This window comes from Brachyhypopomus gauderio, chromosome 7 (assembly GCF_052324685.1).
Source record: "Brachyhypopomus gauderio isolate BG-103 chromosome 7, BGAUD_0.2, whole genome shotgun sequence".
In the NCBI taxonomy this organism is placed as follows: Eukaryota; Metazoa; Chordata; class Actinopteri; order Gymnotiformes; family Hypopomidae; genus Brachyhypopomus; species Brachyhypopomus gauderio.
In genome coordinates this window covers 17094093-17116842 of record NC_135217.1, presented here as the reverse complement: position 1 = coordinate 17116842, position 22750 = coordinate 17094093, and the positions used below count along the sequence as shown (strand labels likewise).

General features: G+C 43.3%; 1 long non-coding RNA gene across 1 annotated transcript in view; it reads right to left on the bottom strand.

Annotated features, from left to right (window-relative positions):
- Positions 1–13034: 13034 nt before the first annotated feature.
- LOC143519082 (uncharacterized) overlaps positions 13035–22750 on the bottom strand; it is a 30170-nt gene continuing 20454 nt past the window's right edge. Inside the window, exon 3 of the long non-coding RNA XR_013132351.1 lies at positions 13035–13198. This is a non-coding gene — a long non-coding RNA (uncharacterized LOC143519082). The remainder of the gene's footprint in view (positions 13199–22750) is intronic.

Here is a 22750-nt window from a genome sequence, read left to right as displayed (position 1 = left end):
CTGTGACGTAGAGTGGTGAAAAATGGCCTGGGAGTATGGTGTGGATGCGAAGCTGTGGTGGTAAAGGCCAGATATAATGAATCACAGAAGGACAGCTAATCCATCCTAGCCCAGTGAGCCCTCCTAATGAACAGCAGGAGGCCTCGGTGTGTGTGTGTGTGTGTGTGTGTGTGTGTGTGTGTGTGTGTGTGTGTGTGTGTGTGTGTGTACATTCCCCTTCCCCTTCTCTTTGCTCCATCCCAGGTCTGGTTAATGGGGTCTGGGACTCAAAGGCATTCAGTGTACAAACACACTGCACACACATGTAATGAGGTGGGAAGGAAGGGATTGAGAGGAAAGTCTTTACATACAGGGACATGAAATGCAGTGTGTGTGTGTGTGTGTGTGTGTGTGTGTGTGTGTGTGTGTGTGTGTGTGTGTGTGTGTGTGTGTGTGTGTGTGAGTGAGTGAGTGCATGTATGTGTGTGAGAGTGCATGTGTGTGAGTGAGTGCGTGCGTGCGTGCGTGTGTGTGTGTGTGTGTGTGTGTGAGTGCGTGCGTGTGTGTGTGTGTGTGTGTGTGTGTGTGTGTGTGTGTGTGTGTATTTAAAAGACTCCCTCACTCTCTCTCATTTTGCTCCTTCTCAGTCCCATGTAATGGAGTTTGGGACACAAAAGTGATCACTGCACTGATATGTTATAAGAGCAATGGGCAAGATTTATTGTAAGCCTTTACATCTAGAAGGTGTGTGTGTGTGTGTGTGTGTGTGTGTGTGTGTGTGTCTGTATGTGTGTGTCTGTGTGTGTCTGTGTGCAGACTCTCTCCAAAAGTTTACAATATCCAGAGCTGGCATGAGCTCCATTATTTCAGAAAGCTTCTAACTGTCAGTACACTGGGTCCATTTGATTGGCAGGTGTGAGTCCAGTTCTGATGGAACTGTCTGTCAGGGCTTTTACCCGAGCCTGGATGACGCGAGTGGAAAATGACACACGGCTCAGTGAGGGAGCACACGGTAACCGCTGGGTTGTGCTCTGGAAGAGTGCAGTACCTCGTTTTGAGGAGAAGGGGGAGCCAGAGAGCCCTAGAGCACAGACTCCACACACCGTTATGTGACAGACGGGACACGTGAAGTCGGTGTTTGTTTGTTGTGGTCTTGCTTGGGATCATATTTCTGATTTATCTAGTAATTAAAGTTGAAAATGTATGCATGAAACTCTGATCTTGAGCTAAAGTTCTGACATAAACCCACCAGTTGCTCACTGTAACAAAACCTTATTGTCCTCCTAATGTCTCCCCATCTTTCCATTACGTCCTCTTCTTCTTGACTTTAGTTGTAGACTAGGAGGACAGGAGGGGGTGGGGTTGGACAACAAACTGCAGGAGTCCTTCCTGAAACACTTATATTACTCTTTTCACATTCAGTACGCTAAATTTGAAACATTCTTTCCTCATAGAGGCTGTGAGGGTGCAGTCATGGACAAGATGTTGCTACAGGCACCGGCCTAAAATCACCAGACTCTCCTGTATGGAACAAGCAGTTTGGGTCGACATGCACATATTCATGTCCTCACCAAGCTCCGTCTGCCTTGAGATATGAAGTTGTCACATGTTACAGGGATGTTAGCACCTGCTAGGCAGTGGTGCAGGGACGGCTGTGGAGACGCTGGAGATGGAGATGTTTCCCAAAGCCCACAGGTGACAAACATGCGACATGCCATGGCTCTGCTGCACAGGATGGCCTGACGCGCTGGTCTCTTCTCCAAAGATCCCCTCTTGGGCTCCTCAAACTGCCCCAAACATCTTACAGAACACACACTAAAACACAGACAATGCAAAACCAGAGCTCAGAAAAAGTGCTATTCCTTGACTTAACTGGAAAAGAAACCTGTCAAATACAAGTATTCCGTCTGTGACAGCCACATAACGAAGGCCTGCACCTCACGAATCCTACACACTCCATCACATTTTTATGTCGCTGTTCCTGAGCCGGGTGAAAGCAGCAGACAGTATCTTGCCGTTCCTGTATGCAAAGCCCCCAGAGGAGTGAGTATGTTTAGGGAAGTGGCAGAGGTGTCTAGAGAGCTATTTTTATATAGAATGGAGATCTTTGTCTATGTCAACATATCTCTAACTATTCTTCACCTGCTTTGTAAAAGCTTTTTTTTGCATCACAGTGTTATCATTAAGCCCCCTGCTGCTTGTTGTAATCTAACAATCAATCAATCAATCAAAGTTTATTTGTATAGCGCTTTTAACAACTCAAGTTGTCGCAAAGCAGCTTTACAGGGTTTACAAGGTTAACAATACTATGGGTCCAGAACCCTAATGAGCAAGCCAAAGGCGACAGTGGCGAGGAAAAACTCCCTATGATGGTGGGGAATAGGAAGAAACCTCGGGAGAACCAAGACTCAAAAGGGAACCCATCCTCCATTGGGTGGCCCGTTAACACACAAATACACAAGTCACACATAATTCACACAATCAGACTAGGTAAAAGGTAGAATTGAAAGTTCTGGGTTTTGATATTGTCACTGTAAATGTCTGTTGATGAATGCCAGGCTTTCATTCCGTGTCGGAGCAGTGATGCTGGTATTGTAGGCTCCGACTGCAGCACTTGGAAGAGCATCTGCTGAAGCTCCTGCTCAGCAGTCTCACAGGAGTCTCACAGCAGTCTCACAGCTGTCTCACTGGAGTCTCACAGCAGTCTCATTGGAGTCTCACAGCAGTCTCACATGAGTCTCACAGCTGTCTCACCAGAGTCTCACAGGAGTCTAAGCAGTCTCACTGGAATCTCACAGGAGTTTTGCAGAAGTCTCACAGTAGTCTCACAGCAGTCTCACAGCAGTCTCACAGCAGTCTCACCAGAGTCTCACAGCAGTCTCACAGCAGTCTCACAGGAGTCTAAGCAGTCTCACAGCAGTCTCACTGGAATCTTACAGGAGTTTTGCAGAAGTCTCACAGGAATCTTCCAGGAATCTCATAGGAATTTCACAGGAGTCTTGCAGGAGTCTCACGTGAGTCTTGTAGGAATCTTGCAGGTGTCAGACAGGATGCAATTACTGGACATATAAAGATTTAGAGTGTGTGAGGAGACAGACCCCAGGTTGAGGGAGCAGCCTTGTCACACCGACATCGTCTTTCAGATTCACTGACACTTGCTTCACCTGTTTGCCTCTTCTACTTGTTACCTATCTGTCTATTTATAGCTCAAAATGATTTGAATTTAAGATAAGATGTACTTACAATGCAGAGGTGCGGTGTATTTCAATGCAAATCACCAATAGATATCTTGAATTATGCATGTATGATAATGAGAACCTATAAGAATACAGATTAACCAAAAAGTGAAGCCATCTATCTCATGAGGCAAAGATGAACAATGCAACATGTGTGTATCTAGCAGTTCAGTCATTGGTTACACTTTTTAATTAGTTTGATCCACTTGCACATCTTATGAACATCACACTTCCTTTATAATTTAAATATCCTAATATAGAGCAAGGATTGCATACACACCAGGTTCATGACTTGTGATATTCTGTATTCCCTATTCATTTCCATCATGTGGGAGACATTAACTCCAATATTCTCACCAGCTGGTGTTTTAGAAATTTGTTCATAATTTGCTCAAACATGTTTATTTATTTTTTTTAATTAGAGTCTAAACATAATCCAGCACTATTTACCAGATTACACAACATGTGCCTCTCAAATCTCAAAATCAAACAAAATCAATATTCTCATATTGATCTGGACCACAGAATGAACAAACCAGTAATCGTCAGTCTCTTTACTTAAAGCTCAGCTTATTTGAGCCGTTAATGATTAACTGCAATTAGATAATTATGAGTTTAATGAGGTATGTTAGGGAACGTGTAAATACTGGGCAGTTTGTGGTCACCGTGACAATGTTTAGGAACCACTGTAATGAACCTTTGTGTTCGCAGTTACTCCAAATGTAATATTTACATTCACATGGGTAAGATTGGGCTTCAATGTTCAGCTGTGTGCCAGTGAATCTGTGCCAGTGTGACTGGACACCAGGACTGGCACCACTGCCTTGTGGACTCAGCTACAGACGTCCCAGTGGACACTGGCAGGCCTAGGTCCCCCACCCCATGTCTCTCGTCTCCTACATCTTTTGCTCTTTCAACGAACCACAGATGGAACAACATGGGGGCGCAGGTGCATTTTTCTGTTCTGTTTGTTTTTGGGAGTTTTTTACACACTCATACACTCATTGCACGACTCTCTGTTTACCTCATTTGTGTTCCATGTTCACTCATAGAAGGTTAGAGGAACAGAGAAAGAAAAGATAAGAGGGGAAATAAGTACAGATGAAGATAAAATAGAGATAGCATCCTGATCACCCACACAGTGTCAGTGCAATGTTTCTTCAATTAGAGTTTAGAAAAAGAAAATGTCTGGATCCCCTTTGGTTTTGATTGTAAACACCATCATCAGCAGAGAACATAGATGAGAGTAAACAGTGTAAGCAAAGCCTCTTACTGGTAAGAATAGGATTCAATAGGATAGTAGGAGACTCAAGAGCATTAGCAATGACAGATTCAAAACCCAAGTATTATATATCTGTTCCCTTATCTGTTCTGAAGATCAGGTTTCATTTGAATAATTCAAATTTGATCCACTGTGGTGTTGTATCAGTGTCAAACATTTGAATAAGCTTATCTTTATCTGTACGTAAAGGACACCCTCAGATCTATTGCAGTGCTGAAGGAATTTGAGTCCCAAACTATATTATACATTTTGCATCATTCATACAAAGTCGATCATATCACAGATGGACTTGGTTTGTGTTTTTTATGACTAATAGATTAAATTTTTTTCTAATTATGCATTGTTTTGACATTTTAGACTGTAATCACTTGAACGTCACTGGTATTAAAATCTTAGATGTGTTAACTTCATTCAAGATGTTGGTTTGTTAAAGTTTCCTTATCTCATCAAGGGACAACTGAGTACAACTACAGAAATGGGGTAGATCAAAATGAAAACTTTGTTCTTCTTTGTGTTGGGAGATTTGTTGCTTACTCATTGTTTTTTGTTCTTTCCCATAGTTCTGGTCCAAAAAAATTGGGATTATAACATAAAAATCAAACAATATTTTTGTAGGATTTATGAAAACATTTAGTCTCTAATAAGGATGCTGTGTTTCATAAAATATGTACATATATATATATATATATATATATATATATATATATATATATATATATATATATATATATATATATATATATATATATATATAAAGTTCAAAACAGTGGTTTCTTTCTACTCTGAGGATGTCTCATATTCTCTGTTCATGTTTCATATGTGGCAGTTTTTGTATTGTTTAAAGCTCAGCTTCATTGTTTTATCAGACCTTTTCTTCTTTTTAACCTTTTTTTCAATAAGCCATTGTTTATTGTCCTTGATGACAATGGACAACTTTTTAATACCACAGAGTCCTAAAAAAACCCTCAGGCTAAAACCCTCAGAAGACCAATGTTTGTTTTGAACTTTTAAGATAAAAAAAAACATCCACCCTGACACATCGCCATGGTGCATTAGATTGAAAGCAAACAGCACAGCAGTTGTGACTAGCAAACAGCAAATGGCCAGGCTAAGGGTTTATGCAATGAACCTGATGTGGGAACGTCGCCAACCTTGGGCTACCTGTCCCCCACCTGCTCCCACGGACCCACAGCTACATCACCGGTGTTGCCTCAGGCTGTGGTGTTGAATGGCCTCAGATGTTCACAGCATGTTTGTACCGAGCTCAAAGGCTCAAAACACTGTGGAAAGCTCCCCATGTTAGTGCAGAGCTGCTGCATTATGCCTCTCTTCAGTATAAGGACTTTGACCGAAAGGGTCAAAACATTCTTCTTGCATATTTCATCACACAACCAAATGTAGCTAATTCATGTCCAGCAGCGTTTGATATACTTGCATCATGACTAAAAGAAGAGAAGGCAATGAACCTTGTATAATGCTATTTAGTTGGAGTGGGGAAAATAATTAAAACAGTTTTTAAAACCTTTCAGAGATTGACATTTCTTGTTCATTTCTTTTTTATGTTCCAACTGTTCTGAAATCCTGGCAGATGCCTTTTCAAGGTCCTTGTATTCTACCTGACTCACGGGCATCCATAATGCTCCAGCACTATGTGCCTCCAAACGTGTGTATGCGTGAATGAGAATTCTCTACTGTTATATCTACAAGTAACACGACTCTCTCCATCTTCACATACGGACTTCATGGTTGCATCACTGGCCCATCACGGCCTGGGAAATGTGAATGACGGTTATTCACAATAACAGGGAAGAACCGTGTCATCTTTCTTTTACGCTTTCAGTTAACAATATGAAAACCCCTTGACGTGATAAACTTTTAACACCCCAACATATCCTTTCAAGACAGAGCAAAACAATCGCAATTATGTATGTGTTAATTGATCCAAAATGCATTTCATTCAGTTCTTCTGCACCGGCCTGATTCCAGGGGTCTGCTCTGAACAACTTTCTCTAAGCTCTGACAAGTATTTAGACTAATGACCCAAACAGCCGAGGACTGAAGATTTCTCATAAGCAATGTTTTTTTTGGTCGAATACTCCCGAGGTCCTGGCTCCTTCTTGGCTTTTGCTTGCATACTGCTGAAGGCGAGGTGAATTAATGAGGGTTAGAGGCGAGTGGTGCAGTAGGAGAGGTCGCCCTGTGAGCACGCCAGCGCGTTTCTCTGCACCGACCACGGCGTCCTTGAGCCCCGCTCGGCAGTCAGAGCAACGCTCCACGAACATGAATAAAACATCACTGGGAATGTGTATCGTCTGGCTCTAAATCACTGGACTGTAGTGCTGGCTGACGGGTGCGTTGCTTCTCCACCTTCTAAGCGGTCCTGGTCTATACATCACTTGCTTTCACTCAGTTATAATCGACCGTTTCTGGTCACAGAAAATCCCATGACTGACTGAACAGGAAAATGCCACTGTGTTTCCTGCTGTATCTAATATGCACAAAACAACCCCCCTAAGCCGGTGAACCCTCGTAGAAGAAGAAAGCGCCGACATTGGAGACATTGATAGTGAATTAATCAAGATACTCATATATTTGGGCACCAATGTAATTTCCTAGCAGTCTATGAAGGTACGAAATAGGCATACATATGTTTAGTCCAGTATCACAACTCATCATGAATATTTAAAGAACCTCTACCATAGAATATGACAAAGTTCTGACTCTGTTTTCTGTATTTTAAACAACATATTATAGCCTGAAAATGTGTGGTAACTCTTTTGAGTTTCAAGTCGAATGGGAGAAGTCCCACACAGCTTACTTTAATATTGTGACAGCAACCTTCCCTGTGTAAACACGCCCTTTGCTTGGTGGTCTAATTGCTTTTAAATATAACCAGTCAGTCGGGAAATGTGGCTGCAAAATCCCTCTGAGGAACATTATCATCACAGTAAGTGCCTAATCAAAGTGCCTAATCACTTTCTGTTTATATGCACTCCTTTGTTTTAAAGTGATGCTGTAATTAAAAATCCCTTTACATATTTCGCACTGTAGCAGAAAATGCAACCAAATTCACAATTAACAGCATCAGAGAACTGGATATGCATGTCAAAAGAGATGCTAACGTTTCATATTGAGAAAAAGAAATACATTTAAACATTTACACTTATAAGCCATGATTTAAAAGTGAAGCAATCTCACAACAGAGCCCAAAATGGACCTTTTGTGATCAGCTATGATGCACCATTGAAGTGGTGTGTGTTTTTGGAAGTCTACAAATGAGGTGTGTGTTCAGGAAGAGAAAAGTCACATGATCCCCATTTTGTCTTCCAGATTCCAGATGCTCTTGTCATGTGACCAATGGAAATGGATGTTCTTATGGGCATATGAACATATACTGAAATGCCCATTTATGGACAAGTCTCAACCTTAAGTTTTTTACCTAAAATATGGCACTAGATGGAGTTTATTATGCTAGGGTTAGGGTAACTCAACAAGAGTTTCTGGAAGAGATAAGGCAAACCAGCTAGCCATCTCCAAAACGTCAATGATCAACCATCATATTTTACTTTTGGTATCTAGTGCATTTAGTTTAGTCAAGGTAATTTTGAAGTATATCAGTAAGGGTATCTTTCATGGAGCATTTCCAGAGGACTTGGTGGCATCATCTAATGGGTGATTTGGAAACTTGCTAAGCCAAAGATTCCACTGAACTCTGGATCTGAAACTGTGATCCTTGGATTACACTTGGTCTCCACATGTACACATATACACATATAAGTTCTATTTCAGGCACATTTTCACCTGTTTAAAACATTTGAAGATTCGATTGTGCTTCTTCCGAGGGTGAACATTCGCTGCTTCCACATCTTATAATGTTCTATAATCATTTATAGTTATTTATTTCTGTTTTCAATAATGTAGACAATGAATCCTTCTCTGGACACATAAATGATAACCTCTCGGTACAGCGCCATCTGAAACATGTAAAAGAGCAGCATTACAATCTAACAGTAAGAAAAACAAAACCTTTCAATTGCATGACGTATTTAGAGAGAACGCAAACAGTTTATCCCAAGGCAAAACATTAATCAGTGTGTATAGTTACATTTTGAGCAATTTCATGAATAATTCCTGACTGGCCCTATAGATATCACACAGCACACATAATTCATCATTTCATTTACTGGGTCCAAATATTATTGCTAAACTACACAGCACAATTGTACAGTGTTTTGAGTTGTTACAGCATCATTTCCTACTATAATTTCTCACAGAGTCCATTTGTGCAAAAGCTTAGTGTTCCTACATGACTCCTGCTGCAGAATTCTCTCCCTGTCCCTTCTGGCTGGTGGTGGTGTCGTCGCGTGCCACTGAGCTCCAGGGTTCTCTGGGCTGTGAGGAGCACGCCTCTCAGCAGATGTTGTCCCACCCCGCTGCTCACGTACGCCAGTCTGAATCAGCCCGCGGGTCACTGACGCTTACCTCAGCACACAGGGCATCTGGATTCTGCCTGCAGAGAGGCATCGCAGATGGACCTTGAATGAAGCAGACTGCTAGGGGGTGGAGAGAGGGAGGGAGGAGAGAGAGAGAGAGAGAGAGAGAGAGAGAGAGAGAGAGAGAGAGAGAGATTTGTTAAAAGCTAGAGATAGTAATTTACCATTTTTTTCCAGTGAAATCTGTTCACCAAATGCCTCACATATACACCATGTTCTGTGTGATCAATTGCCTACTCGGATGGAACATACAGTAATCAGTGTTGTGTTTCAGCATTTAGTTACTACACTAGTGAACGGGCTCCTGAATCACCTGAAGCAATCGGAAGCAATTTCATAGCCTCAAACGACAGAATAAATGACGTCATACACAAAGCAATAGTTTCAGGCAAAAATTAAAATGAGATTATTTTCCAGCAGATTAGCCAGATTAGTGTGCAGTGTCTTCACTGTTCCTCCATGTAGTTTTGGTCTGGGGTTTAGGTAGAGAAAACAAACGCTCCCACTAATTGGTGATAGAAAGGTATACATGGCATTTCCTTACATCTCAGCATGGTTTAAAGTACTTATGAGGCGAACAGCTTGAATGCTAACTGGTCAGGTGTATTAATTTAGCTTCCCATACTTATTTGCAACATTAGCCTTACAGTTTCTGTATAAATCTACAGGAGCAATGTTTGGGCTACAAACATGTGACTACATGTGACCGACTGACTACATATTGAGTAAGTGGAAAATTGCATCCTCTTCATTTTTGGCTGAGCTATTGCTTTAAGGGGATTCATTATAACTTGGCCAAGGTGCTAAGTACTCGTGTGTTGTGTTGCTGTCAGATTCTGAATATATCTGACAGCATCTGCCACTCCACTCCAGGTTATCCACACATACCCAAACGCACACGCACACACAGTCTGTGAACATTAACCGGCCTGTTTAAATATGACTAAAAATACAGGTGGGATGTCAACTTCATCACCCAGCAGGATGTACATGGCACGCTATCCTGACTGTTGTGCCCCCCGTGGTCCTGCAAACACGCACGCACGAACACACGCACTCAAGCACGCACGCACGCAAGCACGCACGCACGCACGCAAGCACGCACGCTCGCAGCCATAGATGTAAACATTCCCAATCTCCACTGAACCCGCACATCGATTCATTCCACTCACAGGGTGAATTCATCACTCCTCACTGAGACTTTTCTATTTCCCCAAATCAGATTGCAGTATATCAAAGTGACATGAGAGGAACGACGTAAGAGCAATGCATGTGCCATTAGACCAATGAAGGAGGGGATCTTCTCAGGAGAATGTGTGACGCCGCCCATAATTCAACCTGCGGAAATAAGGCAATGTTGTGTGGAGGACTTTAAACATACGCCTGACCGTCTCAAAGTTCGTCTTCCTAGTGATAGAACGTTTTTGGCCAGAGATCAGACTGATGTGATCTGATCTTACAGCCATCATGTCTGAAAAGGCTTTTCTGATTGTATCAAAATGTGTTGTATACTCTGTACCCCATTCAAAATTTGTTCTATCCCAGTGTGAGCCAAAACAGTGAATAAGTAATTTAGGGCTTAGAAATGTTCCTTCCTAGTGCTGCCTCTGGCTGTTCAGTGACAAAAGCTTCACTACATCACAGCTTTGCTTTCAACCTGCTGACATTCAAGCACTCTGAGGAGTTTGAACATGCTTAATGCTGCTGTCTCTTCACCAAAAACGTTTTCACAGTCATGCCATCAAGAGGATGCAACTGTGAGACTAGAGTTCTTTCAAACATTGTAATGACTAGGTGGTCATTACTTGCTTTACATGGATTTCATGTATTGATTGCATTATATACTTACTGGGCAACCTTTCTACTATGAAAAAAGAAACAGGAGTCACAGTGTGAAATTGTTTTATTTACATGGAAAAAGCAACATAAGAGCAGTGAAAATCACATCAACAAGTCTAGATTTAAGACTTAAGCCTACCACTGTGTCTTATAGTGTTGAATGAGAAAACGTAGAATTTTTCAAAATAAGCAGTTGCTTTTAAATATATTGTCCTGTTGTGTATTTAGATTCTGTAGAAAACCACTTCAAATTATAGCACATTTTACAGACAGGGTGAGGTAATTATAGTAAATTTTATATTGTCCAATAATATTTATTTAGATTTATATACAGTGACTTGCAAAATAACTAAACTCCCTTTAAAGTGATTGTCTTGACTACAAATGATACCTTGATTTTTTGTGCTGTCGTACTTTATTTTAAAACACATATCTTCAATTTTTTATTTTAAAACAATGTTTCATGCCTGAAAGTAATATATTGTACAAAAATTACTAACTGAAAAATGCTGTTTACATAAGTCTTCATCCCCTCTGCTGTAGAACATTAAGATTACAAGGATGAAAGTTTTTACCTTAAGGACACAACTGGCTTTAGCATTACATCTGTGAATCCGACAGTAAAAGCACACTATTTCTTGATAAACAACCCCTTTAATTCAAGGATCATTGATCAGACTGTGACTGAAGAAAAGTGAAAATAAACACCAAAAAACATTCTAAGGTCATTGAAGATCTGAACCACCACAATAACCTGGAGATGTGCCAGGAAAAATGGACAATATCACTCCCAAGTGTGTGGAGCTGGTAGAAACATACTCCAGTATAATCTCTACTCCAGTATACTACAGTATAAACACAACACTGCAAAACAGCACTACTCTGAAATGCTTGAATGCACTTTACTTATTTATATATTTAAGGATTTGCTGATAAAAGAGGTTAGGGTGCTGCTGCTGGTTTGCAATATAAATAGGCTACTGTTTGCTTCACGTGTGCACCAATTCATGTGCACCAGCACCAGTACATGTGCACCAGCACCAGTACATGTGCACCAGCACCAGTGCGTGTGCACCAGCACCAGTACATGTGCACAAGTGCATGTGCTAGTGTGTGGCTAACATAACATGGTAGCATTCATACTGTTTTTTAAAAGACGTTAATTACTAACGTGTTTAATATCCAGCCTGGTGCTGCATACATTGTTAATCTGCTTTGTCAACAACCATATAACACCGCCTTAGACTCGCTAAATAACAAGTTTTTATGAATCAGAAATAGATTGTTTTTAAATAATGAGGAAAATATGTTTCTTTTACATAATGTGTTTTGGTTTGAAAATCCTTTTAACAAAGGATACAGTCAAGCATGAGCACTCTAATGCAGGCTAATAAGTGTGGCTTATACTAAATGTTCAAAATGCAAATCAAACAGTTCTCATTTTGCATAGCAAGAACACTGCACTTAATAAAAACATTTTCTAAAATATTTTTTAGAAATATTTAAAAAAAATTTAAAATAAAATAAAATAAAATAAAAATAAAATTTTTAGCCCTAAATCTCAGATTCTCTTGTGCACGGGTTTTGTATATCAGTCTAATCCCCCTACAGCGCTTTCAAACATTCCTGTCCTCCTGTCTGGTCTGGTTGCAGATTCAACAGTATCAGTTAGCTCTTCACTAAAGGCCCCATGAGGCAACAGACTAACTGTGTTTAAAACAAGTAAACATTTTTAAATGCTTAATACTCTATAATGATAATTCATCATTTTTTGAAGGTTCCTTACAAAAAGACCCCTGAACAATTTGAAGATTTTTTGGCAGTGTAATTTGGCAGTTTAATGTGCAAGTTTAATTTATGTAACCACCTTTCTTACACCACTCAAATCTGCTGTAAATGCCACAAAAACCGATGCAAAACCAGTCTACCAGTCCACACAACCAGTCTACTGACTCCGCAGGAGAAGCCTGCTCATCTCTCATTATTTTCCTCCCTTGTCCCACGGTCCTTTCTGACACCCCATTATCAGCATGGCCGCTGAGTCACTGTGCACGCTGTCCTGCCCGACACCTGCCTCCTCTCCCTCTGTAGCAGCCCGCTCCCACTCTGTGTGCTCAGCTGTTGTAATAAGCCATGAGAGCAGCAGCAGGCTTCACTGGCCTTCACCCCCCCCCCCCCCATCACCCTGCCCCCCCGGTGTGGGGCCCCTGGTAAGGACCCTAAGGGTGGGACGCACCCTCTGGCCCGCTGGTGTCTGGCAGGGAGGTTGGGTGGTGGCATTTGGTGTGTCACACTGGCTTGAGGGTCTTGATGTTGGAGCCTCTGTCTGGAGCAGGGCACGTCAACAGGGCTCAGAAACATCTGGAGAACTATAACACACACACACACACACACACACACACACACACACACACACACACACACACACACACACATACGCACATACAAAGGACAGAGACCTGTAATAATTTTAATCAGCACTGCTATACCTCTGGGCAAGGTATGTACATTATATATGCAGTGTAAACACACACACACACACACACAAAGAAGAAAAAGAAAAACTGAGGGAGTGACATGTCTGCATTTGCCAGCCCATCTTACTCCTGGCCAAACAGCACATGTACTTAAGATGCATGGCAGAAATTCAGTTCAAGGAACCAGTCTTGGGTAATAATCCGTCTGTACATCACAGGCAGTAATCATCCATCTTAGCTGACATGGAGGGACTGGGCTGTCTTTGTCTTGTGTTTGTTTGTCTTTTATTGTTGTAGATTTCCTCAGAGTACCAAACCATAGATCTGAAGCCAACAGGGGGCACGAGGGAATAATTGAAGTGTTGGTCACACTCCACCTCCTCGTAAGCGTGGTTGGGTGGATATGGATAAATTCCCATGCTAAACGTTTGTGATCTTGTGCTGGGCCTCTATGTGTGCAGTGGAGGTATCGGGTCTCTGCGCAGTGCGTATGTGTCCTGCTGCTGTATGGCTGGTACCATGATGGCAGAGGCAGACACAACTCATAAAAGTCATGCTGCTGATTGCTGATCACTTTCAATTCCAGGCCAAATCGAGGCCACTGTCCTTAAAACCTGGAGGCTGTAGTGTTGGTCATGTAGAAGTTTGGATTCAAGTACATGGAAATCACAGCTGTGCATTGTTATGTAGCCAAGGATTTGTTTTTCAGCTGACGTGATTTCATTATAGATAAAAGGTCATTATAGATAATAACTGTCGTTGGACGCACCAGGAGCAGAATACATTTTGTACTGAATGTCTGTTCTTTGAAAAACTTAAAATTTAAATTGTCTAAACTTTGAAGGTAGCCCAAATTTTCTTGAGTTTTTGAACACTAATACATATTCAGGAAATTATTTGTGAAATTTACGTTCAGATGTAACACAAATGGCACATGTACAAATATTATCACACTGTTTTCTATTTTCAAATAGCTATTAATGTATTATCTTATTATTAGTCACAGTATTTAATTCATATTCATATAGGAACATAGTAATACTCTTTAAATAGCTTAAAATGAGTGAGTCACTTTTATTTCTCTTTTAAATACAGCACATATATGCTCATATAATGTATAAAAACTGCTTGGGAATAATAATAATAAAAAAAAAAAAATAATAGAAAATAAAATAATAGTAATAAAAAAGACTTTACATCCCTTGTGAAAACGTAGTGAACTTAGTATACTCCCATGTCATGTATACTTATAGTCAACTACATTTTCTCAGGAGATGTCATAGTTTGAAGCACATATATATGCCATGTTATGCCATTTCTATATGTTAACTTGTGTTGATTTACCACGTTATGCCATTTCTATATGTTAACTTGTGTTGATTTAATTGGCAGATGCACTTTTATTGTACCTATGATAGACTTAGAGACAGAAAACACACAATGTGACGGGAGAGGAGTGTAACGGGAAAGACAACACAGATGTGAGATGTGGCGGCATGCCCCGGAGACTTGTGGATAATGACGGTTAGGCTTCAGTGACACTTGTGTCCCAGGACACCGCGCTTTGGTCAGACTGTAAATGGCCTTTCAGTGTGATACGCAACCATGCGTGACGGGCCTGGTTTCCTCCTCTGAACCCACGTGTGACACCCTTGACTCCCTCCTCCGAACCCACACACGACTCCCCTTGACTCCCTCCTCTGAACCCACGTGTGACTCCCCTGACACCCTCCTCTGAACCCACACACGACTCCCCTTGACTCCCTCTTCTGAACCCACGTGTGACTCCTGACACCCTCCTTCGAACCCACATGTGACTCCCCTGACTCCCTCCTCTGAACCCACACACGACTCTCCTGACACCCTCCTCTGAACCCACACACGACTCCCCTTGACTCCCTCCTCTGAACCCACATGTGACTCCCCTGACTCCCTCCTCTGAACCCAGGTGCGACTCCCCTGACTCCCTCCTCTGAACCCACGTGCGACTCCCCTGACTCCCTCCTCCGAACCCACGTGTGACTCCCCTGATCTCTCCTCTGAACCCACGTGTGACTCCCCTGACTCCCTCCTCTGAACCCACGTGTGACTCCCCTGACTCCCTCCTCTGAACCCACACACGACTCCCCTTGACTCCCTCCTCTGAACCCACGTGCGACTCCCCTGACTCCCTCCTCTGAACGCTTCTCAACGTCCCCAGCTCCATCATGTTGTCAGCAGCGTAAAGGCAGGATGCAGAGGCATTTGGTTTTGCTTTTATCAACTTTTATTTTAACAGAGAAGACAAAGCGAAACACTCAGTGTGGGACTTGAAAGCCCAACAACACTCGCGACACACACATTCAAAGACACAAGACACACATAGCACATAACACTAACAAGACGAGGGACAGGTGGAATGAATAACGCAAACACACATACGCACAAACACAAACACATAAACACAGATGAGCCCGAGGGGTGGACAGCATGACACATATCTGTAGTATTATATAAACACTCTTTCCCGGATCAGTATGTTGTGACTGTGAACACTTATTGGAAGTATTTTCTGGTGAACAGCTGTTGCTGGTTTCTGACCATGAACAACATATTCAAGGCTCACTTCTCAAGTCCTTTAAAAGATCTACATCTACATTTGTCTGTCCTCTCTCTCTGTTCATGTACAGGCACTCTGGGCTCAGCATTTGTCTACACTGTGTCCCACAGAAATAACAGAAATGTTCACTCCTGCACTGCAGTAACAGAAGTGTTGTCAGCTCTCTGAGAGAGAAATCTTAATAAAAAAAAGCTGTTAAAAGCTGTTTACCCTTGCATGTGTGTGTACTACCACAGGAATCCTATGCGCACAGGTCTGCTCTATAAAACTGAAGGCCAAAGAGGAAAAATGAATTTGCTATGATGATGCAAACCTCTGCTGATCAGGGTCTGTTGGCTTCACCGTCTTCTTCATTCACTTACACCATTTCACATCTGAAAAGTCTAGTAATCTAATTAAAAAATACGTGCCAAGCCGAACCAAGTCCCTGAGGCATTCCTCATACAGAGAAACAAATGTCAGGACATCTGTGTTGCAGGAAAAATAGCTGATTGGGTTCAAGAGTGCATATCTCAGACATCTATGTACATATTGCATATACAGATAATCCTCCAAACGCCCAGGGGCAGAATGATTTAGGGAGGGAAGCAGGTCCAGAAGTCCACCTGCCACCTCACGGTTCCCCCCAGCGTCGACGCCAGCACAGCGCGTGGAGCTGTCTGAGTTTCGCAGGGCTGGCAGGCGAGTGATCACTGCCTGAGGTAAGTACACAGAGCCAAGGGCTCATTACAGTGCACCGAGGGGCGCCTGCTGCTCCCACAGACCAGGACAAGGTGCTAAAGGAACAGGTACCCAGCTGCTTAACACTTTGGTTTATGGCATACGACTTAACATGCTCACCCACTAAGTGACAACAGACACGATGGCTGATGTTGGCATGGTGAATCTCCTAATATTTGACCCATGGAGTAGTTGGTGTGCATGACGTGGGTGGTGTTAGAATGAGTGGAGGGATGTGTCGCACTGCGACGATTGGTTCAGAGATACAGAGGGAGAAAGAGAGAGAGAGAGAGAGAGAGAGAGATGAGATAGAGCCACCTTTCTTCACCAATCCTGCTGCTTCACATGTGGTCAAGAACAGCAGGGTAGGTTTGGGAGGTCCTGTGTGATACTGCATCTTTTGAGAAAGTCTTTTTTTTGTCATATTGCAACTTTGCATTACTATGGCCTGCATCACCATGTCAATTCACAATATTTTGGTTGATGAGAGTGTAGCCACCACCTTTCAAAGCTCCCGGAGAAGAGTGTTGCCTCAGGGTTTGGCTCAGGTGCACATGATGGCTGATACAACACAGCGTGCTAACAATGGGAGTTTGATCATGTGCTCGCACTCAGGGGCATGAGAAGAGTGTTGGGGAATGAAATTAACCCACACCTTGATATTTCACCCCCTCCTTCTAACTCACCATCTCAGGAACGTTCCAGCTTGCCCCCAAAGCAGAAACAACACATTAATCCCACTTTCCCCCAATCGCCTCCTTCCTCGTCCCCTCTGCGGTTGTTTCTCTGTCTTTGCCAGGGTCCCAGATACAGGCCAGGTGGATACTTGAATCTGTACAGCACTTTAAGTCTTCAACTCGCCTCAACTCACAGTTTCCATGGTTACGGGCTGGGAGGAATTGAAGACTGAAAATGACATACAGGGGAACTGTGTCTTCTTTGATGAGTTTGGCCAAACTGTCCTCGATTGTCTTCATCACTGCTTTGGGACATACAAGACCGTGCACAGGCACTCACAGGAGACTATGAAGAATGTACAGAATAAATATAGGCTCTGGCTTAACTCAATTTTGTGTTATTCCATGCTTAAAATTAGCATAAATTAGCGTAAATATCAACATGTTAACAGAATGCAAAAGAAAAAAAAAGCACAAAACATTTTCAAAAAGATCATTAAACATATAAGTGTTAACAGACAGTTTGAATGAGAAAAACATACATCTAAGACAAAATGAGAATTGCTTCAAGGTACCACAGAGCAGTTGAAGTAATATCAGAATAAAATAACCACTTAAAATAACTGAATTAAAACATAAAAGTTAAAAGAAACTAGTGCTGTCAATTCCAGGTGCCGCGATTAAAAGTCCTCACCAGGATTTTGCTCAAGCTTGCTAGATTTTCTAATTAGCAATCCAGGTAAAATTAGTGGAATCAACACAATCCAGGAAGCCTGAGCAAAATCCTGGTGAAGACTTTTAATCGCGGCACCTGGAATTGACAGCACTAAAAGAAACACATATTAATCATTCATGATTTAAGAAAAACTAAGTTTTCTAAAATACTTTTGGAAAGGAATTTTGCAGGTGTCACGCTACAGCCCCTGACCCCTCCCCTTTGGGCGTGTGTTTATATTGTCTACGTCTAGACGTCTGCGTCTATGGATCTTCGTGGGTGTGGTTGTGTCTGAGTGTTCATCGGTCTCACCTGTGGCTCGTCTCGTGATCACTCGGGGCTTATGTGGTCTGTGTGCGTTTGCGCAGTGTCCCATGTTCATCTTTGTTTGAGTCGTTTGTGTGACTACTTGTTGATGTTTAACGTGCGCTGTCTGTGCCTTTATGTAAATAAAAGTGTGTGTGTGCGTAAGGAAGCCTGGACTCATGCCTCGTCCTTCTCCCAGAACCCTGCATCACAGCAGGAAGGTTTTGGAGGTACGAGCTCTCTTAAAACTGCTAGACAGAACTATTTCTAGACTGCAAGTATTAATAAACCATATTTACAGACACCTATATTGCATTTACATTTTTAAATATGATCTGGGCTGTAATACACCAGTTCTATCTGGAGAGACACTAGACAGTATAGGGAATTATTATGTAGTGGTAAGCATCTCTTTCCTCTTCAGAGCACGTTAATCCTTCGAGCTGCTTTGCACACTGAAGAATATTTCTAGTGGGAAATGTTAGAAGGACCCATCGTGATTCCAAACGGTTGGAACAGCCGCTATGAAGGTTTTTCTTTCTTTGGTTTCCCCTCAAGAAAAGAACATCCCGTTGTGCAAAAATAAATGAAAGTCACCTGTCACACTAATATTTCTGTCTTTGACTGTGTAGACGTATCAATCCAGTGCTCACTACCCAAGTTAATTACTACATTTTTGTTGCCTGGATGTTTCTATGATGAATCCACTCACAGATGCAGCCATTATTCTGGCCTATTAGTCCTTGACAACACTGAGCAGTAAACGCTAAATGAAACAAAACAAAACTAAAATAGGTGTTCCTTACAGTACTGTCTACTCACAGTCTACTGTCTACTGTCTACTTGATTTTCTATCAAGCATGGTTTTTAAGTGAGATTAAGTGTTATTTATGTCTCTCAAATGTTGTTTTCACAGTCTTAGAAGCATGAAGTATTACCACTGAAGACTGGTATTGGCTGGCGGTGATGACAGGGTTGATGACAGTGCTGCTATTGGCTGGCGGTGATGACGGCGTTGATGACAGTGCTGCTATTGGCTGGCGGTGATGACGGCGTTGATGACAGTGCTGCTATTGGCTGGCGGTGATGATAGGGTTGATGACAGTGCTGCTATTGGCTGGCGGTGATGACGAGGTTGATGACAGTGCTGCTATTGGCTGGCGGTGACGATAGGGTTGATGACAGTGCTGCTATTGGCTGGCGGTGATGACGGGGTTGATGACAGTGCTGCTATTGGCTGGTGGTGACGATAGGGTTCATGACAGTGCTGCTATTGGCTGGCGGTGATGACGAGGTTGATGACAGTGCTGCTATTGGCTGGCGGTGATGACGAGGTTGATGGCAGTGCTGCTATTGGCTGGCAGTGATGACGGGGTTGATGACAGTGCTGCTATTGGCTGGCGGTGATGACGGGGTTGATCACAGTGCTGCTATTGGCTGGCGCGGAGCTGGTCACCCCGAAAGTGGCCAGCAGAGCAGGTGACCACGTTGACCACCAGGAAGAGCATCTGATGCTCCAGTTTATCCTGCATGTTAATCCTGCTCATCTTCATCACCACCTTCATCACCACCGGTGGAGGGAGGGGGTGAGACAGATTAAGGTCATAAAAGAGACGGTGAGAAAAGTCACACCGGCAGGCTGCAAGTTCCTGATAGTGTTTTATGTGCAGCTGTAAAACTTTGAAAAGGCCAGCTGGTAACTTTTTGCTCCTTTTGGCAATTCCCTGACACTGAAGCCTTTATATCCACTTGATGAACCACCACAAAATCCCCACAGACAAAAAGATGCTTGAATCGGTTCTGTATTCTGCTCCCACTCGGCACCTGATAGAAATGGCTACAGCAATAAATCAATTAATTTCAACCAGATCACAAACACACATACACACGCACATGCACACAGACACACACACACACAAACACACAAACACACAGACACACACACACACACACACACACACACACACACACACACACACACACAGAAGGGGGGCTGAATGATGTGTGAATAAAAACCCCATTTCGCCACCTTTGGAACGCACTTCAGCCTTCTGGCAGGCCCCCTGGATGTCTGTTTCATTGTTCCAGTTCTTGCTTTGATGACCAAATGGTCCTTTGTAAATACAAGCTTCAGTAAGCTTTTGCACCAAAACCGCAGGCCCGGCCACATGGGCACAGAGCAGGTCTGGCTGGCAGGGGCAGCTGTGGCCGAGCTTGACTGCTGTGGAGTTGGAGAGGAACAGCTGAAGTAGAGGCAGGCCAAGGGTCAGACGAAATCACAGACTCGGCTCTGGTGTCAGCAGCATGGCTCTCTCTCCATCTTCTTCTCTCTGCTTCTCTGTTCATCTGTCTCTCTGAGAATGCACACAGGACCTTCACTGCGATCACTGCCAACACCGATTAACCAGTGAAAATATGTATATCCACTCACAAAGCACAGGAGCTCACAAATCAGACATAAAAGCAAAATCCAGATTGGCCGATTGGCCCCGGCATGAGGCATGAAACCCACCGACACGTTGTGTGACGATGATACAGGAATGAGGACAGGCAGATACACTTGACCTTGACTGTGAATCACTGGATCTATTAAAATGCCGTGAAGAGGTTCTGAATTGTTGTTTCATGCTTTAAACTCAGACGTGTTCCACAAAAAATCATACATATTACATAACATTCTCATTGTTCCACTGGGAAGGTTTCCTCCAAAGCTGAACTCGTGTTTCCCGAGCTGTAAGGATGGAGTGAGAGGCGTGTGAAGAGTCTTTATTCTCCACATCAAGAACTTAGCACAGCAGCGAGCAAGAAGGAGGAGAAAACACAGCAGTCTTCCTCACGGCGCCGAAGAAGTAACAAGTCTCGAGGTGGAGAAGCCGCAGTGGCCCTCGTGTATGGGAACAGGTGTACAGGATTAATAATCAGGTGATTGGTGAACAGTGCAAGAGCGGTTTGTCTGTGTGTGTGTGTGAGAGAGAGAGAGAGAGAGAGAGAGAGAGAGAGAGGGATGGAGAGGGAGAGTGGGTGTGTCCCTTTTTCTCGTTGCTGAGTGCACCATGACAAATACTATTTAAAGACAGCGGGAACATAGTCTAGAGTGGCAGCATCTTTTTTTTTTTTTTATTCCGGGCCTCTTCTGGTAGTGTCTTAAGCAGCAGTGAATTAACCGCTCAGAGATTCTCTTTTGGACTTGACAAAGTTGCCTGCCTGATGCCTGGAACTGTTGTCTGGCGACTTGAGGTCTTTGTTTGGCCCTTTCCGCCCTTAAGACTGACGCACGCTGAAGTGTGTAAGGAGACAGTAAGGGTGCTGGGATTGGGCACCTCTGAGTCACGCCGCCCCAGAGGCATGAGGCAGTCTGCTGCCTGTGGCATGACCTGACCTGTCACCTCCAGTTAAGGGTAAAGGCTCGTGGAAAGGCGAGCTAAAATCTTCTACCTTTTTCAAACAAAAGGGCCAGTGCACGTCAGCACTGACAATGTTTTCATTTTTGAGTGGCAGCCAGGATCGTTATGGCGATGTGATGAAGGCAGCGCGGGAGAGGGAGGGGCCTGACCACCACGCAAGGCATCAATAAAAAAATTTTTTTAATTTGTTTTAAAACAACGAGCTGTCCAAATGGAATAGTCGTGACTCTGAGACGAATCAGAACAAACCAATAAACACAGGCAAGCTGACAAGATGGTGTCCAGTACACTGTAGTTCTATACATACGTTAAGTAAAGCAATAGTAAGAAGAGTAACTCCGGCATCCCCGCACTGTCTCTGTAAGTCTGCGTGTTTCTGGCTGCGGCGTGAATTTGGTTGGCAGCAGTGCCTTTGCCATCCATGTCTGGGACGTTATGAGAGGATGTGTGTCTGTGCTCTCACTGGGTGGCAAGAGTGTTTGTTTTCCGTGTGTTTGTCACACCGTGCAGCAGCCAACTGAGTGCTAGACCGTGCAGACAGAACGGGACACTTCACACTACCTGCTGCTCTCGTGTGACAAAGACGAAGCTTACAATAGCATGCGGCTGGACCAGGGTAATTACAGGAAAGCAAGTCAAGTTCAAAAACCAAAGGGAGGAGCTCAGGTAGGGGTGGGCTAAGGAGAGGAGCTCAGGTAGGGGTGGGCTAAGGGGAGGAGCTCAGGTAGGAGTGGGCTAAGGAGAGGAGCTCAGGTAGGGGTGGGCTAAGGGGAGGAGCTCAGGTAGGGGTGGGCTAAGGGGAGGAGCTCAGGTAGGAGTGGGCTAAGGGGAGGAGCTCAGGTAGGGGTGGGCTAAGGAGAGGAGCTCAGGTAGGGGTGGGCTAAGGAGAGGAGCTCAGGTAGGGGTGGGCTAAGGGGAGGAGCTCAGGTAGAGGTGGGCTAAGGGGAGGAGCTCAGGTAGGGGTGGGCTAAGGGGAGGAGCTCAGGTAGGGGTGGGTTAAGGAGAGGAGCTTAGGTAGAGGTG